Source organism: Sinocyclocheilus grahami, unplaced genomic scaffold (assembly GCF_001515645.1).
Source record: "Sinocyclocheilus grahami isolate Dianchi unplaced genomic scaffold, SAMN03320097.WGS_v1.1 scaffold983.1, whole genome shotgun sequence".
Taxonomy (NCBI): domain Eukaryota; kingdom Metazoa; phylum Chordata; class Actinopteri; order Cypriniformes; family Cyprinidae; genus Sinocyclocheilus; species Sinocyclocheilus grahami.
The window spans coordinates 112750-132596 of NW_015506162.1; the positions used below are offsets into that span (position 1 = coordinate 112750).

At 38.3% G+C, this 19847-nt stretch overlaps 1 protein-coding gene across 1 annotated transcript in view; it reads left to right on the forward strand.

Annotated features, from left to right (window-relative positions):
• Positions 1–6702: 6702 nt before the first annotated feature.
• LOC107565139 (FERM and PDZ domain-containing protein 3-like) overlaps positions 6703–19847 on the forward strand; it is a 158994-nt gene continuing 145849 nt past the window's right edge. The window contains exons 1-2 of the mRNA XM_016250351.1: positions 6703–6773; positions 9889–10209. The gene's annotated coding sequence lies outside the window, so the exon portion shown is untranslated. The remainder of the gene's footprint in view (positions 6774–9888; positions 10210–19847) is intronic.

The window sequence follows — 19847 nt, forward strand, 5'->3', positions numbered from 1 at the left end:
GAATTTTTTTATGTTTACTGATTATTTTTCTTAATCTTTTGTCTTCCAAAATAAAACTGTTACTTTACAATTTTTTTGTATGTTTTTGGATTTTATTTGAATTAGGAGATTTAATTTTAATTTTATGTTTTTGTTTGACATTTGAGTGTTTTTAGTATTTTGAGTGTTTGAGTCATTTTACTTTTAATACTATATGTTCATGTTTATTGAGGTCTACAGTATGTACATTCTTGTTGTGAGATATTTAATTATGTACATTTGTATGTTACCTATGCAGTGAGTTTATTCACAAATATTATTTTGACATTTTTATGAGTGCATCTGGCCATAATAGATTAACAGCTTGCAAGAAACTTATATGCTATAAAACAGATGGCATCTTGGTACAGTGGAAATATTTAACAGAAATAGTGTTCACAAACAGTTCTGCAGGATAGAGAGATACTTCTTTCACATTAACAAATCTTACCACACATAACCTAATCAGCATTTAGCAACTGTTAAGCTGAAAACCTATTTGCAGTTTCTTATGTTTAGATTTCCCAGTGGATGCCACTCTGAGGCACAGTGATTTGATTAGTGACTCGTTCAGACCACTTTGTGAATCCTTTTGACCAGTTGGTTGAAAATATTTTATTTAAATGAATAGCTTTGATCATAAATCGGACAATATCACAGAGTCACCTATTCAGTGCAAGCATTGTCTTTGGTTTGAAATGACAAAAGAAAAGGCTCTGGAGAAACTGAAACTATGACATATTTGTTGATGCCACGTTATGTGTTGTTTGTTTATAGTTACTGAGTTATTTGAGATCAATTTTTTGCTACTGTCTGATAGTTACAGCAGAATTTGGTGATGAAACTATGAAACTGGTATTGCTATGAATTTTTATTGAGGGAGTAATTAGTCAAATGCAGGCCAATAAATTGACTGCTTGCTTGATTGATTGATTGATTGATTAACTTAATAAATAAATTAATTACATTTTATGAAATACTATAAGAGAATATTTAATAATATATTGTTAATTATAATTTATTTCTTTCTTTCCATGTTGGAACCTTTAGGTACACCTTAGTATCATATTTACTCCTAAAGGGGGTGTATAAGTATGGTACACCCCCTATGTAATAGGCACATAAATGGTGCCTATTACATTCTGAAAGGTTACCGCTCCAGTGACAGTTGATGTACTTTTGTTGTATTTTTTTTCTGAGATTTTCCTCCAAATTTTGTGCAAACATTGAATCCCGCATAAAAGCTGTACTAAAATATGGCATTCCACACCAGTCGTGGATAAGACGTTGATGGATAAGAGCAGCATAAAACTTTGTTGTCAATCAGTTTGCATCTACAGGCAAAAAAACAACAATTGGACAGTTATCTCCAGATGTTTCTGAAGTGATTGGATGAATGCTTTATCCGGATGTCTGTCCTGATAACACAAACACAACTGGTCGCAATCAGCATGCAGAGCACTGATAAAGTTCTCACGCTCAGGCATCCTGCAAGGACAGCCATTTCATTATAAACATAAACAAAGGGAGATTTTCAGCTCCTGATACATCTTTTGGGCTGCTGGAAGCATAACAACAAAAGTCAAAAATCTGACAATGCGAGAAATTAGCCACTGGGGTGAAATCCAAAGCTAATAGAAAAACATCAACATCACATGAGCAGCATAAAAGCAAAGCTGATTTTTCGTTTTGGAGTAGTTTCTTCTTGACTACCCCTAAGGAGAGATGCTTCATGAAAGGAGGCATGGCAAGCTCCGGAACATCTGAGAGAATCTGTTTGAGCAGCTTTTTAATGCATCAGGTATGAAGGTTAGCCTGTGGCAAGTTGGGAGATGTCATGTAAAATACCGGGACCTTGATCAAATGCTTTCTTTGATTTTCAGATTGTTGATTTGTTATGCTGGAAATGATGGATTTTTTGGGATTCATTGGTAATATTTGGTGAACCTGAGTCTGATGTTGGAGCATTATAATAGCCATCTGAATATCAAATTGTAAAAAAAAGACAATACCTTTAAAAGCAAATACGACTGAATGACTAAATATACATGCATACGCATTGACTTTAGCTTTCTTCTTGTTCTTCTTGTATTGTAATCAGAGGGGGGCAGTCAATTTACTCATGCTTGATTAAATTATAATTATTATATACTGTATATATATATATATATATATATATATATATATTATACACACATACACACACAAAGAAAAACAAGTTCAAGAATAGAAAGCTAGTGTTTTTTTATTAAAAAAAAGATAAATAGATAAAGTAGAATTAAAAGAATAGAAAGTGCTAGAGTTAGAGGGTTATTATTATTGTTTTTAATAATAATACATTTTTGTTAACTAATTAATATAATATTATCTGGAAATGATTTAATAATATTGAAATTATTTACTTAAAGAGGGAAATGCATTGTGGTACTCTCGTGAATGGTGGCGGACTGACTCGGAAGAGAAGAAATTTTGAATAATGTCGTTATTTTTTTATTTTTTTTTTAGCACAAAAACCTCGTAACTTCGTAAAATTACTGTTGAACCGCATGGACTATTTTAACAATGCCCTCACTACCTTTCTGTGCCTTGAGCATGGTAGTACCCTTGCTGTCTTTGCAGGGTCAGAAAGCTCTCGGATTTCATCAAAAATATCTTAATTTGTGTTTCGAAGATTAACGAATGCCATAGGGGTTTGGAACGACATGAGGGTGAGTAATTAATGACAGAATTTTTGGGTGAACTATCCCTTTAAGCCATGACTGTTAATGTGCTGTTATAATTCTTCATTAACATTTTTGCATTTCCTAACTTTCAGTGAAATAGAATGATCATACGCTTGTTATCCTCACGCTGTGATGCCACATGGCCTGTCAAAGAGATCTGTTGCGGTGGACTCAAAGAAATTACAAAAGCTGCATATTTCAAAACCCATAAGGCTAGGTTTTCTGACCTGGCTTTTGGATTAGATTGAGCTCAATATATCTCTTAGGGGGGTTCAATGAATGCGGAAAATTATGAGCTTTGGGCATACAATTATTTCTGAACAAATCCATCTTCTTCATATATATATACAGTTATAATGTCTGTAAACCAGGCAATGTGCTTCTGTTAATGATTTCAAGACCTCCAGTCTGTTTGTAGACTTACAGCTTACGTTTCTGTTACATGTCATGGCTATCTGCTCTCTGAGCTTTGACTGGCTGGAATCAGCACGCTATTTTTAGCACTATTCCCATGACAATAGAAAGGAAGTCCTTGACACAGTGCTCTGATGCAGCCCGTATTTGCTTGTGATGTGGTCGAAAGTAACAAAACCAATCAATCATTTAATCAGTCGCTTGCAGAGAGAGGGAAAAAAAAAATGATAACAGAGATTAACAATTCCCCCACCAGAGGTCCCAGGTATCAGGCAATTGTCCATCTGTTTCCATAGTTACAGGCATACTACAGTGGCATCGACATGCATTGCCATGAAATCGCACCCAAGTCACAAAAGCAGAATGGACTTGAAGGTGTTGGAAAAGCCACAGCACACATTCCTGATGGTGTTGTGAGTCGCATCCAGATGGGAGGATGCCCTGCGGCGTATTCAGATCAGGGTGTCATGCACACCTGCAATGCAAACTGCAGTGAATCCAGATGAACGGTGACCAGAGGGTGGAAACAATACAAAGAAAAGCCTTTCAAAGCTCCACATTATGCTCTCAGAGAGAGCAGTTGGATTGTAACCCAGCTTCGGAACTGGAAACTGCAGGATGTTTGACACCTTCATCAGAGGCGCTAAATCACACCACATCTGGCATGCTGGCCCCACATTAAGGTATTTTCCGCTAAAGTCTGGGAAAAGGAGCAGTGCTGAGGACAGCGGTGCTGTCTTAGATCAGGTGCCACCTACAGGGAAATGAAAAGGTAGCTACTGGGGAAGTAGATGAGAGAAGGGCACAGAAATAGACAGGTTGTGATATGCTACGGCAAGGGTCTGCAACCTCCGGCAACAGTAGTGAAAGAGGTGCATGTATTTAATTTAATGTCCCTTACACCTGCATACCAATGCACATTTTCAGATAATCGTTCCCACAGCCTCTTCTATTAAGTTGAAGCTATAAATACTGTTAAAAGTGCGAGAATGTTCAATGTTATAAATCACAATGCTCAAAACACAACATTCACACATAAATACAGTGGCATTCAGGAGGATCACACTGGAAATATATTATTTAAAGTCTAATTTAAACCTAATTACAGTTTTTTTTCAACTGCTTACACACAATCTTTACATGTCACATAATTTCTGAAAGATCAACACTCATACAGCAGAAGCACACACCAAATCTGCAAAGCCATACGCCAATTCTCAGCCTTTGACAGAGTTTTCAATTTCATAAAACACTTTTTGCAAAACACAACACACTATTCTCTATGCAACACAAAAAATCTAACAGGAATTAATATTATGGAAAAGGTGTTTGCAAATGTTTGCTTTTGAGATGTGTTTGTGATATTTTGAACAAAGCGCTTCATTTTGCAAGAGATGTGAGGAGTTTTGCATTTTGTGTGTGCAATTCTTGGATTTGTGTGAAGTTTTCAAAGTTTTGAAAGTGTGTAAGCAGTTGAAAAAAGCTGTAAAAAAATAGCATTTTAAAATATTATATAAAAAAAAGCTTCAGAAATGATCAGGGTTCTGCACTATTTATGTTACCAATCAGTTAAGGTTGTAATTAATCATGCAAGTCTTTGCTAACAAGAATTGCTTACACTTTATTTGCAGGTGTCCATGTTACAGTGTAATTATACATTTAAGTACTGAGTAATATTAATCAACTACATGTACTTACTATAGGGTAAGGGTTAGGATTAGGGTTACTTGCATGTATTTATGCATAATTAATTGTTATTATAAGAGTGAGTACGTGTAACTTGTAACAAGGACACCTTAAAATGAAGTGATACCCAAGAATCGTAGATACACTCACCAGACACTTTATTAGGTACACCTGCTCAACTGCTCATTAATGCAAATATCTAATCAGCCAATCACATGGCAGCAACTCAATGGTTTAGGCATGAAGACGTGGTCAAGACAGTCTGCTGAAGTTCAATCCAGGTATCAGATTGGTGAAGAAAGGTGAATAAAGTGACTCTGAACATGGCATGATTAATGGTGCCAGACTATCTGAGTGTTTCAGAAACTGCTGATCTGATGGGATTTTCACACACAACCACCTCTAGGGTTTATAGAGAATGGTTAAAAAAAAAAAAAAAAAAAATATATATATATATATATATATATATATATATATATCCAGTGAGCGGCAGTTCTGTGGGTGAAAATGCCGTGTTGATGCCAGAGTCAGACCAGAATGGCCAAACTGGTTCGAGCTGATAGAAAGGCAAGAGTAACTCAAATAACCACTTATTACAAATGAGATATGCAGTAGAACACCTCTGAACACATAGCACGTCGAACCTTGGACTAGATGAGCTACAACAGCAGAAGACCCCATCGCTGTCACTCCTGTTAGCTAACAACAACAAACTGAGGCTACAAATCACACAGGCTGACCAAAACAGGACCATAAAAAATGGGAAAAAGCCTGGTCTGATGAGTCTCGATTTCTGCTATGACATTAGGATGGTAATGTCAGAATTTGTTGTAAACAACATGAAAGCATGGATTCATCCTGCCTTGTATCAACAGGTCAGGTTTGTGGTGTAATGGTGTGGGAATATTTTTTGGCACATTCTTGGCCCCTTAGTACCAAATGAGCATTGTTTGAACATTACAGCCTAGAGTATTGTTACTGATCACATCCATCCCTTTATGACCCATCTTGTGGTGGCTACTTCCAGCAGGATAACACTCCACGTCACAAAACTCACAGCATCTCAAACTGGTTTCTTGATCAATGAGTCCACTACACTCAAATCACCTCCAGATCTCAATCCAACAGAGCATCTTTGGGAAGGAATGGGAGATTCACGTCATGGATGTGCAGCTAACAAATCTGTTATCATGCCGATATGGACCAACATTTGTGAGAAATGTTTCCAACATCTTGTTGAATCTATGCCATGAGGAATTAAGGCAATTCTGAGGGCAAAAGGGGGTCCAACCCACTACTAGCCAGGGGTACAGCACCTAATAAAGTGGCTGGTGCCTGTTTATAAACTGTCAATCCATTCTATATATCCTTGAGATGGTTTGTGTTCTAAATTTTATTAATTTGTTTATTTTATCATTTAACAGCAACAACAAGGATAAGGGTTCCATTAAAACAACAGTGTAGAATTTGGCTGTAGGTGTTGGTAAGTTAAGTTATGTTTTACCCTACTTGACCATACTGATTCAAAGTGAAGCCTGTGATTTTGACTCTTCACCTGAAAACTAATACCCATGAAACAGTTCACATGTCCTCCTTTTGGCTGTTCCAATGAGGGTACAAATAATGTAGTGACAGGGCTAACATGGCTTTGTTTAATACTAAGAGTTGACATGAAGTGTTAGTGTGAGACGAGGGAATTGTTTGACATGGCAACAGAGGCAACAAAAGGGACAAAGCATGTCAGTTTGGCAGCTCATGGGGCAGATATTTAGAGTGTGGTGTCATATTCCAGTCCATGCAGACTGTCAGATGACGATGAAAGTGTTGAGTTATTTAGTTTGTGTCCAATGGAAAGGTTATTTGGATCCTTGGCCGAGCAAGTTTGGTGGAGAATTTGGATTGAAGAAGCTCTGATAAGAGCACAAGTAAAAGGTAATCCTTCACTAGTTAATTGTCAGTTTTAGCATAATTTTCAAGGTCCTCTATCAAAATCATTCAGGTGCAATGCAATGCATGTAAATGAACGATGATTTAAAATGATGTTTGTCACTAGTATTTCAATAACAATGTAGACTGACATGCGGCATTGTCCTTTCTCACATCTGGTCACATTTACAGGAAAACAATCATTATTAACTGAAAAGCAAAATTAAAACAACTGATGCAAAACCTTCAATTTCTTATGTTTTGTCAGTTTTAAATACACAGGCATGTCAACATAATAAGCCTGTGTAAATCAAAACCGCTCTGGAAGTATTAGCCTGACCCAACCTGAGGGGCTGATTGACAAGGGAACCTATTTGCTCACAAGGAGAGTTAGGCGAGCTGCTTTGTATCCTGCCACATGCCTCTGTAAATGTCTCCTGTCTTGCATTTTGTCTCAGGCTTTCTCATTTCTCCTGCACACTCATTTATTTATGCCTTGAGTGTCAAATCCTTGGAATCACGTGAATTTAAAACAGCACATTTTTATTTTCTTAAAGCCCATTTCTGATCTTATTGTTTGCGATTCATTGTTGGATCTTTTTCCAAAGAAGGTAAATGTATTAATTACTTTCTATTTCAGCTGGCATCACCTAGTTGAACAGACTATGTAGTAAAACTTACTCTGTAAATCAAAGTGCTATACTTGTAATGCAGAGCGTTCATGTACATGAAACACGATTTATGACACTCAATGGAAAAGTTAATGTATTCTAATGTTTGCATTTGCTTTTAGTTTGATTTAGAGTAGTTTTTTTTTTACTTCTTAAATCAGCTTTTTAAAGTTACCCTTTAGACAGAAAAAAATAAGAAAATGAGAGTGAAACTAACACTAAAAGTAATTTTTTATAGCTGCAGTGGTGAAATTGCAAACATGAAATTAATAACTAGGAGTTTTATTAACAAAAAAATTTTATTTTTCCATTTTCCACTTCAAAAGTTTTAGTAGGCTGTCGTCTTCTCCTAAGTGTAATCTTTGTTCGCAAGGATCTTTAGGCACGTTTTTGCATTTTTTTGGGGAGTGCCCCTCTCTCTAACCTTTTTTGACTCCATCCAACAAAGATGTTTCCTGTTGGCTGCGCTCACAGCAGCAAAAAAATTGCTAGTCAACCATTGGAATCCTCCTCATACAATGGACAGACGAACCTGGACTGTGTATTTGTTGGACATTATCTCGATGGAACTCTCAACTTCTTGTATACATGGATCTAATGTGAAAACTGTAAATTTATGGCATTCAGCTTCTAATGTTGTGTTTGCGTTTCTAAAATCTTTGTACAAATTATTTTATTGATATTTATTTATCTATTATTATATTAAAAAATATTATTACTATTTATTTTTTTATATATACATATTTTTATTTATTATTATTATTATTATTATTATTATTTATTATTATTTTTATTTATTTTTTTTTTTAAGCCTACCAGGGTTGGGCTGGGTTCTAAATTTGCACAGTTGCTGTTTGTTTTATATTACTATTCCCAGAGAAAAATTCAATAAACAGTTGTTAACAAAAAAAAGGTTGAACTTGACCTTCAGCTTTCATGTCCCGATCAAAAAGCTTCCCCAAAAGGGTACTAGTGGTGTTTCTGAAGAGTAGTAAACCTCCATAACGCAGTGCTATTAACAATCCAATCAATTCTCAATGGATAAAATCCATATCCATTTCTCATTCAATACTCGTTTCGCTCATAAAAACGTCACTCTCCAGAAGAAAAATGGCTTGTGAATGCCATTTAATGTTGGCTTCAAGGTCCCGGCCAAATGGGAAATCCCAGATCACCTCGCTCAGAGAGCATCTTCACTCCGTAATCCTGCACTGGTTTGAGTATTTTACAATGCTACTTTGCTGGTCGATGGAACTCTCAACTTCTTGTATACATGGATCTAATGTGAAAACTGTAAATTTATGGCATTCAGCTTCTAATGTTGTGTTTGCGTTTCTAAAATCTTTGTACAAATTATTTTATTGATATTTATTTATCTATTATTATATTAAAAAATATTATTACTATTTATTTTTTTATATATACATATTTTTATTTATTATTATTATTATTATTATTATTATTTATTATTATTTTTATTTATTTTTTTTTTTAAGCCTACCAGGGTTGGGCTGGGTTCTAAATTTGCACAGTTGCTGTTTGTTTTATATTACTATTCCCAGAGAAAAATTCAATAAACAGTTGTTAACAAAAAAAAGGTTGAACTTGACCTTCAGCTTTCATGTCCCGATCAAAAAGCTTCCCCAAAAGGGTACTAGTGGTGTTTCTGAAGAGTAGTAAACCTCCATAACGCAGTGCTATTAACAATCCAATCAATTCTCAATGGATAAAATCCATATCCATTTCTCATTCAATACTCGTTTCGCTCATAAAAACGTCACTCTCCAGAAGAAAAATGGCTTGTGAATGCCATTTAATGTTGGCTTCAAGGTCCCGGCCAAATGGGAAATCCCAGATCACCTCGCTCAGAGAGCATCTTCACTCCGTAATCCTGCACTGGTTTGAGTATTTTACAATGCTACTTTGCTGGGTTATTTGATTAGCAATCCAGTGTTCCTTCTGTCCTCTCCCAGGAGGTTTTCAAAGAGCAGCACGCAGGATAGCTCACATCCGTCCCATATTCCCTGCGGAAGTCTGTAATGTATATTTTCTCCTGGGGAGACGCATACAGCCTCTTTGCCTTCCCTACGTGCTCGTGTACGTGATTGATCGCCCGGTCTTGGCAAATATATATGAGTTTTGTTAGTGCAAGCAGTGTCACGGCACAAGGACAGACAGGGAAACCCAGCGTGCAGGGATATCAAAGCAACATTACCCATAATCACACATGTCCAGAGAGCATCTCTTGGGACATGCACACACACTCTAATGTGGACGTGACTGACATGTACTGTAGTCTCTCCACAGACCCTCCTCTTCTCTCCCCTCCTGATTTATGCCAATAAATGAAGCATCTCTCTCTCTTGCGCCTCTCTCCCTCTCTCTCTCGCTCTCCCTCCCTTTCTCTCCTCCTCTCCTGCGTTCACACTCTATCCCTCCCTGCATCTCAGTCACACTCGTTGGATCTCACAAAAGGAAGGGAAATGCATGCAAACCCAGCGAGGTGGAGAATACGGGGGAAAGTTGCATCCAGCAGTCGTTGAGAGCGAACACACACCACAGGGATCCGCCAGAGATATGAGAGGTCCGAGTGGCCGCCCATCCCCTGTCTGCTCAAGAAAACACCGGAGCCAGCTGCAATGACCTGGGTGAATGGGAAAGAGCTCTCTGTGAACCTCCACCTGTGCAACTGCCAGCAAACACTCGAGCTGCCCAAATAGGAGGGCATGATTGGTTGGGCTGAAAGTGACTGCTGCATGCTTCAGACACAGGTAAGGTGCCATCTAATTCAACAGATTTAACCTCTGAAAGGATCACTGTAATCCTCCGTTGGGGATGTCGGGCTAATGCCAGCTGTCGTTCTTGGTTTTCTCTCAGGGAAACTGTGCATAGTGTTGTCAGATTGGCATGCTTGAGCAAGAACGTGGTTCCAACGAAGTTTGAAAATACAAAGGAGATGCGTGTAATCAAAACTCATGCCTTGGAGATGCTGAGAAAGATCCTCATTAAAATTCAGTGTGTGTGGCAAAGCAGACAGTAAAATGAAAAAGGAACTGTGCCTCAAGCAATCATATCTACTTTATTCTCAAATGAACAGCAGTGTCAGCTGTAGTCTTCCTCTTGCATAATCATAATTAAAACTCACGAACCCATCAATGAACTCTGACTATGCCGACCAAATGACATCAACAACATCATCTGGTGGGTTTGATGAGTGGACATCACCTTTCGCTTGAGCTTACTTTGCATTATAGAACTGGAATATTGGGTTAGCAAGCATTAAATGCACTATTGACTGAGACGATGCTTAATTTGCAGTGGGCTGGAGATCTGTGAAAGCCCTTGTGGGTGGGGGTGAGGGGTCTCTCAGCTGCAGGTTTAGTGCCAGTGATTGATTCGCACATGTATATATTTGTATCTCGGCTCTCAATATCAATGCAGCCAATCTGTGCTAATGAGCTAAATAGCCGCATTCAGTACACAAAATCAGCTTTGTTTACATTTGCATGCCTTTTTCTTGCGTCATTATGATAATGATGCTTGGTTTTTTTAAAGATGAATCTCTGGGAATCTTTCAGGAAATCTATGTTTGTAACTGGATGAATTGCAGTATTTTACGGTAGGGGAAATGTTGATCCCTGGCATAGATTAATGACGTGTTTAGTGAAGAGTGGAAATCTCATGTTGTGATCATTAAGAATGAATAGGAAGGTATGACTATGTGATTTTACTTTTCTCTTTAATTTGCTATAACCATCAAATGTGGGATTTGCTTGGGGACCCAGCAGCTTTGAAAACTGCACCATCATGTCCTCTATATTCAGTTACTGATTTACTCTCAGGCCCGCTGTTTTGCTTCACGTTTACTCACATGTCCAATGCAATCTAATTTGAAAAGATTAAAGCTGTCATATGGTCTCCTGAGGAATATACAGTTATATGATCTTCAGTGTCTCGTTAATGCAATGGTTGGCCGGCATCCCGAGTCAGACACAACAGCTCATATGCATGCAAATGCATACTCCGAACCAGTGCAATTTTCAGTTACAGCACAACCCAATAAAAGTTTATGACTGAATGAGGAAGCACCACAGTGCATTTCTGAGATTGAACCTGCTTAGAAATGTTGCATTTAGAGGTGATTGGACTGCGCAACACTGCTGAGCAGCATACTGTACAATGGCCATGCCACCTGATGGGAGGGGACAAACAGCAGGTTTGTACAAAGGAACAGTAATGGGATCTAATGGTAATGGCATGGCACTTTAATTTAAACCATGGCATTAAATGATTTCCACAAACTATGTTATTCACATAGTACTCTATAATACCTCAGACAATACCAAACGACCATGGTACTCCTTTGATAATAGAATATTTAGTCAAACTTTGTGTCTTTATGGCCTTTATCTTTAAAGATCACTATCCTATTTGATCATTTACACAGGAAATAATGTTTTTGTTTCACCTGACACTCTATTCTCACATAATTTCACATTCACTTATTTACAAGTAGTCATGAAGTAATCTCTACCACAGGAATCTCTATCACAAAGCCAGTTTAGGTGGCTAGTCAGTAAGTTTTACAGTAGTTTCACCAATTTTCGATCTCTTACCAGTGTTCATGCCCATAGAAACTCTGTATAAACTTTTATTAAAACAATCAGCTGTAACAGTCACATCTTTCATGTCATCACTCGTCTTCTCTGATGCTTCAGATTATAACACACTGCATATATAGTGAAGAGTGGAAATCTCATTCCCACTCAATTCAATTCAATTCAATTTAATTTTCACTAGACATAGATTTTCATCTGATGGCTGTATATTAAAAATGTATTTATTTTTTTTCTTTACATGTAAGTGGTCATTCTCTTTCGGTAACACTTTACAATATGGTTCCATTTGTTAACACAATCTAACAATGAATAATACTAAAAAAGCATTTATTAACCTTACTTAATGTTGATTAATAATAATGTTGTTAATAAATGTTGTAAAAAAATGTATTGTTTATTGTTAGTTCATGTAAGTTAATGTATTAAATATAGTTGACAAATGGAACCTTATTGTAAAGTGTTACCCTAAATTATATTAATTTATATTATGTCATTTAATTATATTAAGCTTTTTATTTAATAAAAAAAAACTTTTATATACTTTAAATTAATACAAATTTAAATTGTTTCATTTGATATGCCTATATTTTGAACCTAGGTAAATTCACTTACAATGACAGGTATTTTATATATTTTATTTCACTATTTTCCTTTCTTCAGAATTAATCTCAAGGATTGATTGATTGATTGATTGATTGATTGATTGATTGGACAGCAGTGGTGTTTCCTGTTGCTGTCCAAAATGTGTTTTAATTCTTCATAATGATCTCTTCATTTGCAGCCAAGAAATATGAACTTCTGCTAGCAGGGAATGATACAGGATGTTTGCTGCAAAAGTAATAAATCATTCTGGCTGCTCATGAAATAATCACAAACTCAGGATCAAATCCTGAGTTCAGAGAGAAAGTTTAGCTGGAGTGTAGTGGAACCACTTAATCCTGTCTGGATCTGTTTGGTTTGGTTTTCTCAAAACATTTTTACAACTCTGGTCATATCTTTGAGGTGCAGGCCCCAGATCACTTGTCACGGTTTATTTTGCGATAATAACCCACTGACTGTACATTAGCTCTAACACAAGTTACAAGATGATAGGATGACAGTAAGACTTTGTATGTGACTTCAGAAGGGTCCCGCTGGTTTGGCAATCTGGGCACGTTCTGAGACTTTATTGGGTCCTACATGACACAAAGGAGGTCAGAGGCTGGGTTAAAATTAGAAACATGACTCAAGCCTTTCAGCTGTAGGTGCTAAAGGAGTCAAAGGAGGGGATGATAATAAACCAAGGGTGATGTTCTAGACAAAGAGGCTTCTGCTGACTGGAAGACATGTACTGTATCTGAACACAGAATTTAATTATCCAGTTTGACATGGATAACTACATGTTCTGTATTTTAAAATGTGTTGTTTTGCTTTTTCCATTAAAATGCTTTAATTATTGTAACCACATATGTCATTTAAATTGTATTTAGATTGTAGTGGAGACCAGCTCATTCGAAGTCTGAGTCCAGGCCGAAACCAAAGTAGGTTGAGTCCGAGTCAAGACCGAGACCAGAAGAGGGTCTGAGTGACTCAGACAGTGTAAATATGCTTTCCTTTGGGATGAATGAATCCTGGTTGTGTGTCAGTGAATATGTTTACATGGACAACAATACTCAGATTTTAATACGAATAAGACAATACTCTGATTAAGAATCTACCATGTAAACAGAGATTTTTGATTACCTTAATAAAAGTCATAATCGAAGTAAACAGAAATTTAATTAAAACATGTGGAGCATTCCTATTTTAGTCGCATTACTGAAGCGCAGAATAGACATGTAAGCAACTTAATCACATTATTACTGTCGTGTAGGATTTTTCGCCGCATTTTGCGACAGGATACACACACGGCAGTGCTCAACCTTTTGAAATAAAAGAGCTTTAACACCCGCCGTCGTATGTATGCACGTACAAATAATTAACTGCACTTAAAGCTTTCATAAAATTAAACATGAAACACCCAAAACTGTACATGGCATCATCACGAAGACGAACTATATGTTTATACGTGAAATTCCGGAGGGGACATCGGATGCCATCACATGGGGACGTAATGACGTGTGCCATAAATCAAATTATATACTATAACATGTAAAATGAGAACATGAAAGGAATATTCTAAAAGCAACCCATGTAAACACCATAATCATAATATTGGCTTATTTAGAATAAGGTAAATAATTAGATTACTGATGTCCATGTAAACTTAGTCAGTGTTACACGAACCTTTACAGTGCGCTCTGTTCCAGAGACACAATAACACGGATCCAACAAGAGACACAGACTATGAGACACTTCCGCAGTTCTGGAGCACTCCAGACTGAAGTCAAGCCGGGTCCACATGCTTCCTAGTCCATGACAAGACCTACAAATTGGGAATTTGGTCTTGTCTCAAACTGTGAGAGCTAGTCAGGTCTCGAGTGCAACACTGTGAAGTACACTTTTAAAGGAAACAATTCTGATCAAATATTTTGGCAAAAAGAGCTAGCTTATAATTGGAAAATGTGATCCACCTTAAAAGGTCAAAGCTAATATTTTAGTAGCACTTGAACCAAACCACCACTCTTTTTAGCATGGCAGGTGTATGTCAACGGAACACGACAGACATATCAATAGATCAGTGTGTCATATAGTGTTGATTGCAGTCTGAAGTTGATGTGAATGCAGCAGACGCAGTGCAGTGACACAAAGGGCTATTAAAATTGACATAAAAATTGAGATGTGATTTGTTTTTAGGATTTGCAGTGTGCCAATTCATGTTATCACAACAAATAAGACTTATATAAGAACCCATACATCATATTTCATGCAAACAAAATAAATACAATAGAGCACTATATATATATATATATAATAACAAAAACTATGACTATAATACATTTATACCATGATTTATTGAAGACACCCACTAAAATGTCATTCAGTGTAACATCAGTTTATATACCAAAAAAAAAATCTTGTAATATTTAGAACAAGAATCATTAGATGACATTACATACTCTCTTTAAGCATCACAGTGCATCCCCAAATACTTATGAATTAATTAATTAATTAATTTAAATTTTAGACAAATCTTTGCCACTATCCTTCAATCCAATAGATTGTATTACCAGTTTTTCTTTTTATACATTTTACTAAGTACAGGACAGAATAAGTATATTGATTCATTTTTACATAATTATATCTGTTACACTGATGATGGAACATTATTTCACCCATTTGTTGGCATTTAATAATAATAATAATTATTATTATTATTATTATTTAAAAATGTTAATTGGAACATTAAAGTAAACACTTTACATGCATTTTACATGCTTTCTATGTATATAAAATCCCTTTTGGAGAACAATTCTCACTATTAACTGCAGTAACTATTAACTATGACTTTTGCCTCAATAAACTCCTAATTTGCTGCTTATTAATAGTTAGTAAGGTCATTATCGCGGGAAGTAGGGGTGCTGAGGGTGTTGCAGCACCCCCTGGAGTGTAGCCCACGAAGAAATGGGGGTGCTGGGGGTGCAGTATTAAAAATAAATGAATGAACGATTTGTAACAAACAAAAATAAATAAATAAATAAAATGTATTTTTATGAATTTATTTATTCATTAAAATTCATCGAAAAAAGTAGCCTAAGCATGACAAGAAGCTACAGTTAAACATGAGTTAAGTTGAATAAAATTGACTGTGAAAGTCGTTTCAACTTATTAAACTGACTTTAAAAAATCATTTGTTGCCATGATTTTTTGATTATATTATTACCTGTAAAAATGTCTGTGCCGTAACCAAATTAAGAATTAACGACCATTTCTACAGACATAGCAAAGAGACAGCAGAGAAAGAGCGAGAGCGTTTAACTCAGCAACAAATCTCACATTCTCACATCTGTAGCGCTTATTTTGATCTTTAACGTTAGGCCTTTCCTATTCTTGAAACAAAATTAATGCTTAATGGTTGATTCAACATTACTCTTAATGAAAAATCACACAGACAACATCAGCAATGCTACAATGACAAAGTCACTTATTAAACATAAAACTTTTGTGAACAGAACGAATAAGACTGATGTACCCGCGTTGTAACACAAATAAATGAAAGGTTTTTGAATTTTCCCCTTAAACGAATGCTTAGTTTATTATTATTAATGGGAAAAAACATAGGCTATACAATAAAATAGTACAATGACAAATTCACCTGTAATAAACCTTGAACTTTTATTAACAAAATGAATAAGGATATGTTTTACCCGCGTTTAAAACAAATAAATAGGGATTTCCCCTAAAACGGCTAAAACGATCGTATAGTTTGTGGTTTATTATCTTAGCCATAAAATAGTACAATGGAAAATTCACATATATTAAACATCTAACTTTTGCATTGTAACCCAAATAGCCTAAATAAGGTATTTCAACCCCTCAGCTGTTACATACCTTTTATGCAAGGAAACAGTTAGAGGGGGAAGATCTCCGAGAGTATTCGCATGCCTTGTCGACAATGTTAAATGCGGCACTCCAACAGTCACCTAATGCAGTGCCGGATGTGCAGGTAGCACTAAGGGATCAGTTTGTGGAAGGGGTAAGGGATTCCATACTCCGTCTGGAATTGTGCAAAATAGTGCGGGATCGACCTCATGTGACACTATTTGAGGTCAGAGAGGAAGCTCTGTTATGGTGTGCAGAAGATCGTCCCAGTGGTGCGGGTATTGCTAGAAGTCGTTACTTGCTGGGCCGGGGTGTTGAAGAGGGTGCAGGGTCCAAGAATGTGGGTGCATTGTCTTTGGAAGACCTGAATGCTCTCTTGCAAGAGGTAGTGAAGGCAGTAGCTCAACAAGGGAAAGCGATCAGAGAGCTAACAAAGAGTCAGTCCAAGTTTGGAAAGGCCCCAAAAGGCTAAGGTTAGGCCCAGATATACTCGGGATGGTCAGCCAATTTGCTTGAGGTGTGAGGCTGTGGGACATATAGCCTGCCAGTGTACGGCGTGGCTTAATCAGGAAGGTCAGGGGTCGGCCTCTGGGGAAACAATGGCGACAGAAAACAGGGTCCCTCCATTGGACAGAGCCGAGCAATGAGAGGGGGTTTCCATGGCTCAAGCAACAGCCCACTGACTAAGGAGCGGTTCTTGGAATGGGCAGTGGGCCAATGCCCTGAGGTTGAGATCAGCATAGGGGGAAAAAGTGTCAAGTGTCTTTTAGACACAGGCAGCAATGTAAGCACATTGGCAGAAAGCTTTATTAGAGAACACTTACATGGGGAAGATAGGGATATGCACAGCACCTCAAAGTGGTTGCGGATTACAGCTGCTAATAAATTGCCCCTCCCATATTTGGGATACGTCGAGTTGGATATTCAGGTGATGGGAGTAAAGATACCTGGCTGTGGATTCTTGATAGTCCGAGACCAGAAAGATGGAGAAGTTGATCATTCACCGCCAGGCATCCTTGGCATGAATATTGCTCAGCAAACAGCTGATTCTGGCCAAGTTTGATAATGCCTTGGCAGGATCGCTAGACTCAGATTGGTGGGATGCTTTTAGTAAGGTGCATGGGGGGGCCCTGACCGGAGCAAACTCTACAGTTCGAATAGCTGGAAGATTTAAAACACATGTGCCGGCGGCCTCAGTTGCCATGGTTCAGGCTTGAGTTAGAAAGAAGCTGCCCATGACTAAGGGTGTGATCATGCTTGAACCTGGGGCAATGCCACTGCCAGGGGGTTTGGTTCTTGTGCCCACGGTGGTGTCGGTTGAAAGACGGGTGTTTCCTGTACGGGTTCTGAATCTGGCATTGGAAGATGTGTGGCTACCACCAAAAGCCAGGCTTGGGGTACTTTCCCGAGGTCATCAGGTGGACAATGGGGCCTGTGACGTACCATTCCAACGGATTTCCAGAGATCATGAGGAAGTCACTGTCAGTGTGAGGTCGATGACGGAGCCCAAAGGTGACTTGCAGTGTCCCTTGGACAGGGTACAAATGGGTGGGTCTCTGGTTCAGCAGGCAGAATTGCGAGCATTGTTGAGGGAGTACGTGGATATGTTCACAGTGTGTGATGAGGATCTTGGGTACACTGATCGGGTGAAACACGAGATTCCCATGACCGATGACATGCCTGTCGCTCAAGCGTACAGACGTATACCTCCTAACCAGTTTGAGGAGGTGAGGGAGCATATTACCGGATTGCTGAAAAAGGGGGTTATTAAGGAAAGCTCAAGCCCATATGTTTCCCCAGTGGTCCCAGTCAGAAAGACTGACGGGAGTCTGCGGCTGTGTGTAGACTACCGGAAACTGAATTCGAAGACCCAGCGGGATGCATTTCCCCTGCCGAGGATAGACGAGAGTCTAGATGCACTGTGTAATGCCCAAGTGTTTTCAACCATAGATCTGGCGAGTGGCTATCACCAAGTAGCGATGCACAAGAAAGATCAGTATAAGACCGCCTTTGTCACATCATTCGGACTGTATGAATATGTGCGAATGCCGTTTAGTCTCTGTAATGCACCAAAAACATTTCAGAGACTCATGCCATAATGGCTGATTTGGTGTACCAGATTGTTATTGTCTACTTGGATGATCTTTTTGTCTATTCGAGTACGTTCGAGGCTCACCTTTCTAGACTTGAAACGGTGCTTTGCCGGCTGAGGGAATCAGGGTTAAAGATCAAAGTGGAAAAATGCCACTTTCTCCAAGCAGAGGTAAGGTTTCTAGGACACCAAGTTTCGGCCCAAGGGGTAGGTCTTGACTCTGACAAAGTCAGTGCAGTAGTGCAGTGGCCAGTGCCTAGCACAGTGAAGGAACTGCGATCCTTTTTGGGATTTTGCAGTTATTACCGCTGATTTATTGCGGGTATACCAAGGTTGCCGGACCTTTGCACAACGTTGTGAATTTGTGCACCAAAAAGGGCAGTGGGTCCCAGTGTGACAAGTTATTTCAAGGCTCTTGGACATCTGAATGCCAGCAGGCATTTGAGCTTCTCAAGAAGGAGCTGACCTGCGCTCCAGTACTGGGATATGCCGACTTGTCCCTTCCGTTCGTTTTAGAGACAGATGCCCTCTCTACCCCCCGACAAAAAGAAGAGATGGCCTGAACACTTACCGGAATTAGTGTATGCTTACAACGTGACACCCCACTCCTCCACAGGATACTCCCCGTATTATATGTTGTTTGGTACACAACCGCACCTTCCGGTTGATGCTTTGTTGGGACAGTAGTCTGAGGAAAGTATGGAAACCAACTGGTTGTCTGTTCACAGGTAGCGACTCCAGGATGCTCATGCTAGAGCGAAAGAGTATGCAGAAAGAAAAGCAGCGGAACGGACTTAACAGCATGAGAGTGAGGTGTATTGCCCGGAGATTGCTTTTGGACAGCAAGTTTACTTGAGGCACCATCCGGCAGGGATAAATAAAATTCTGGATGTATGGGCACCACAGGTCTACATGGTGAAGGATGTTCAAGGAACTACCTATGTGGTGGAACCAGACAGCGGCAGTGTGCAAAAAAGGGTCCATCGGTCTCACCTTCAACCTTATCCACGACCAACCCCAGTGCCAGCACCGCGTAGGAAAGTAAGCTTTGCGAAAGAAGTTGTTAGTCCATTGCATGAGGAAATATTAGCTCCTCTGGACATCGAGTGTGTAGTTGTGAAGTAGACTTGGCATACTGCGACAGGGCAATCAATGTCTTCAGCGGATGAATGTTTGAAACTATCCAGTTCCCAGGTAGATGATTTGATTGCACCTGAGATTGAAGAACAAGAGAGAG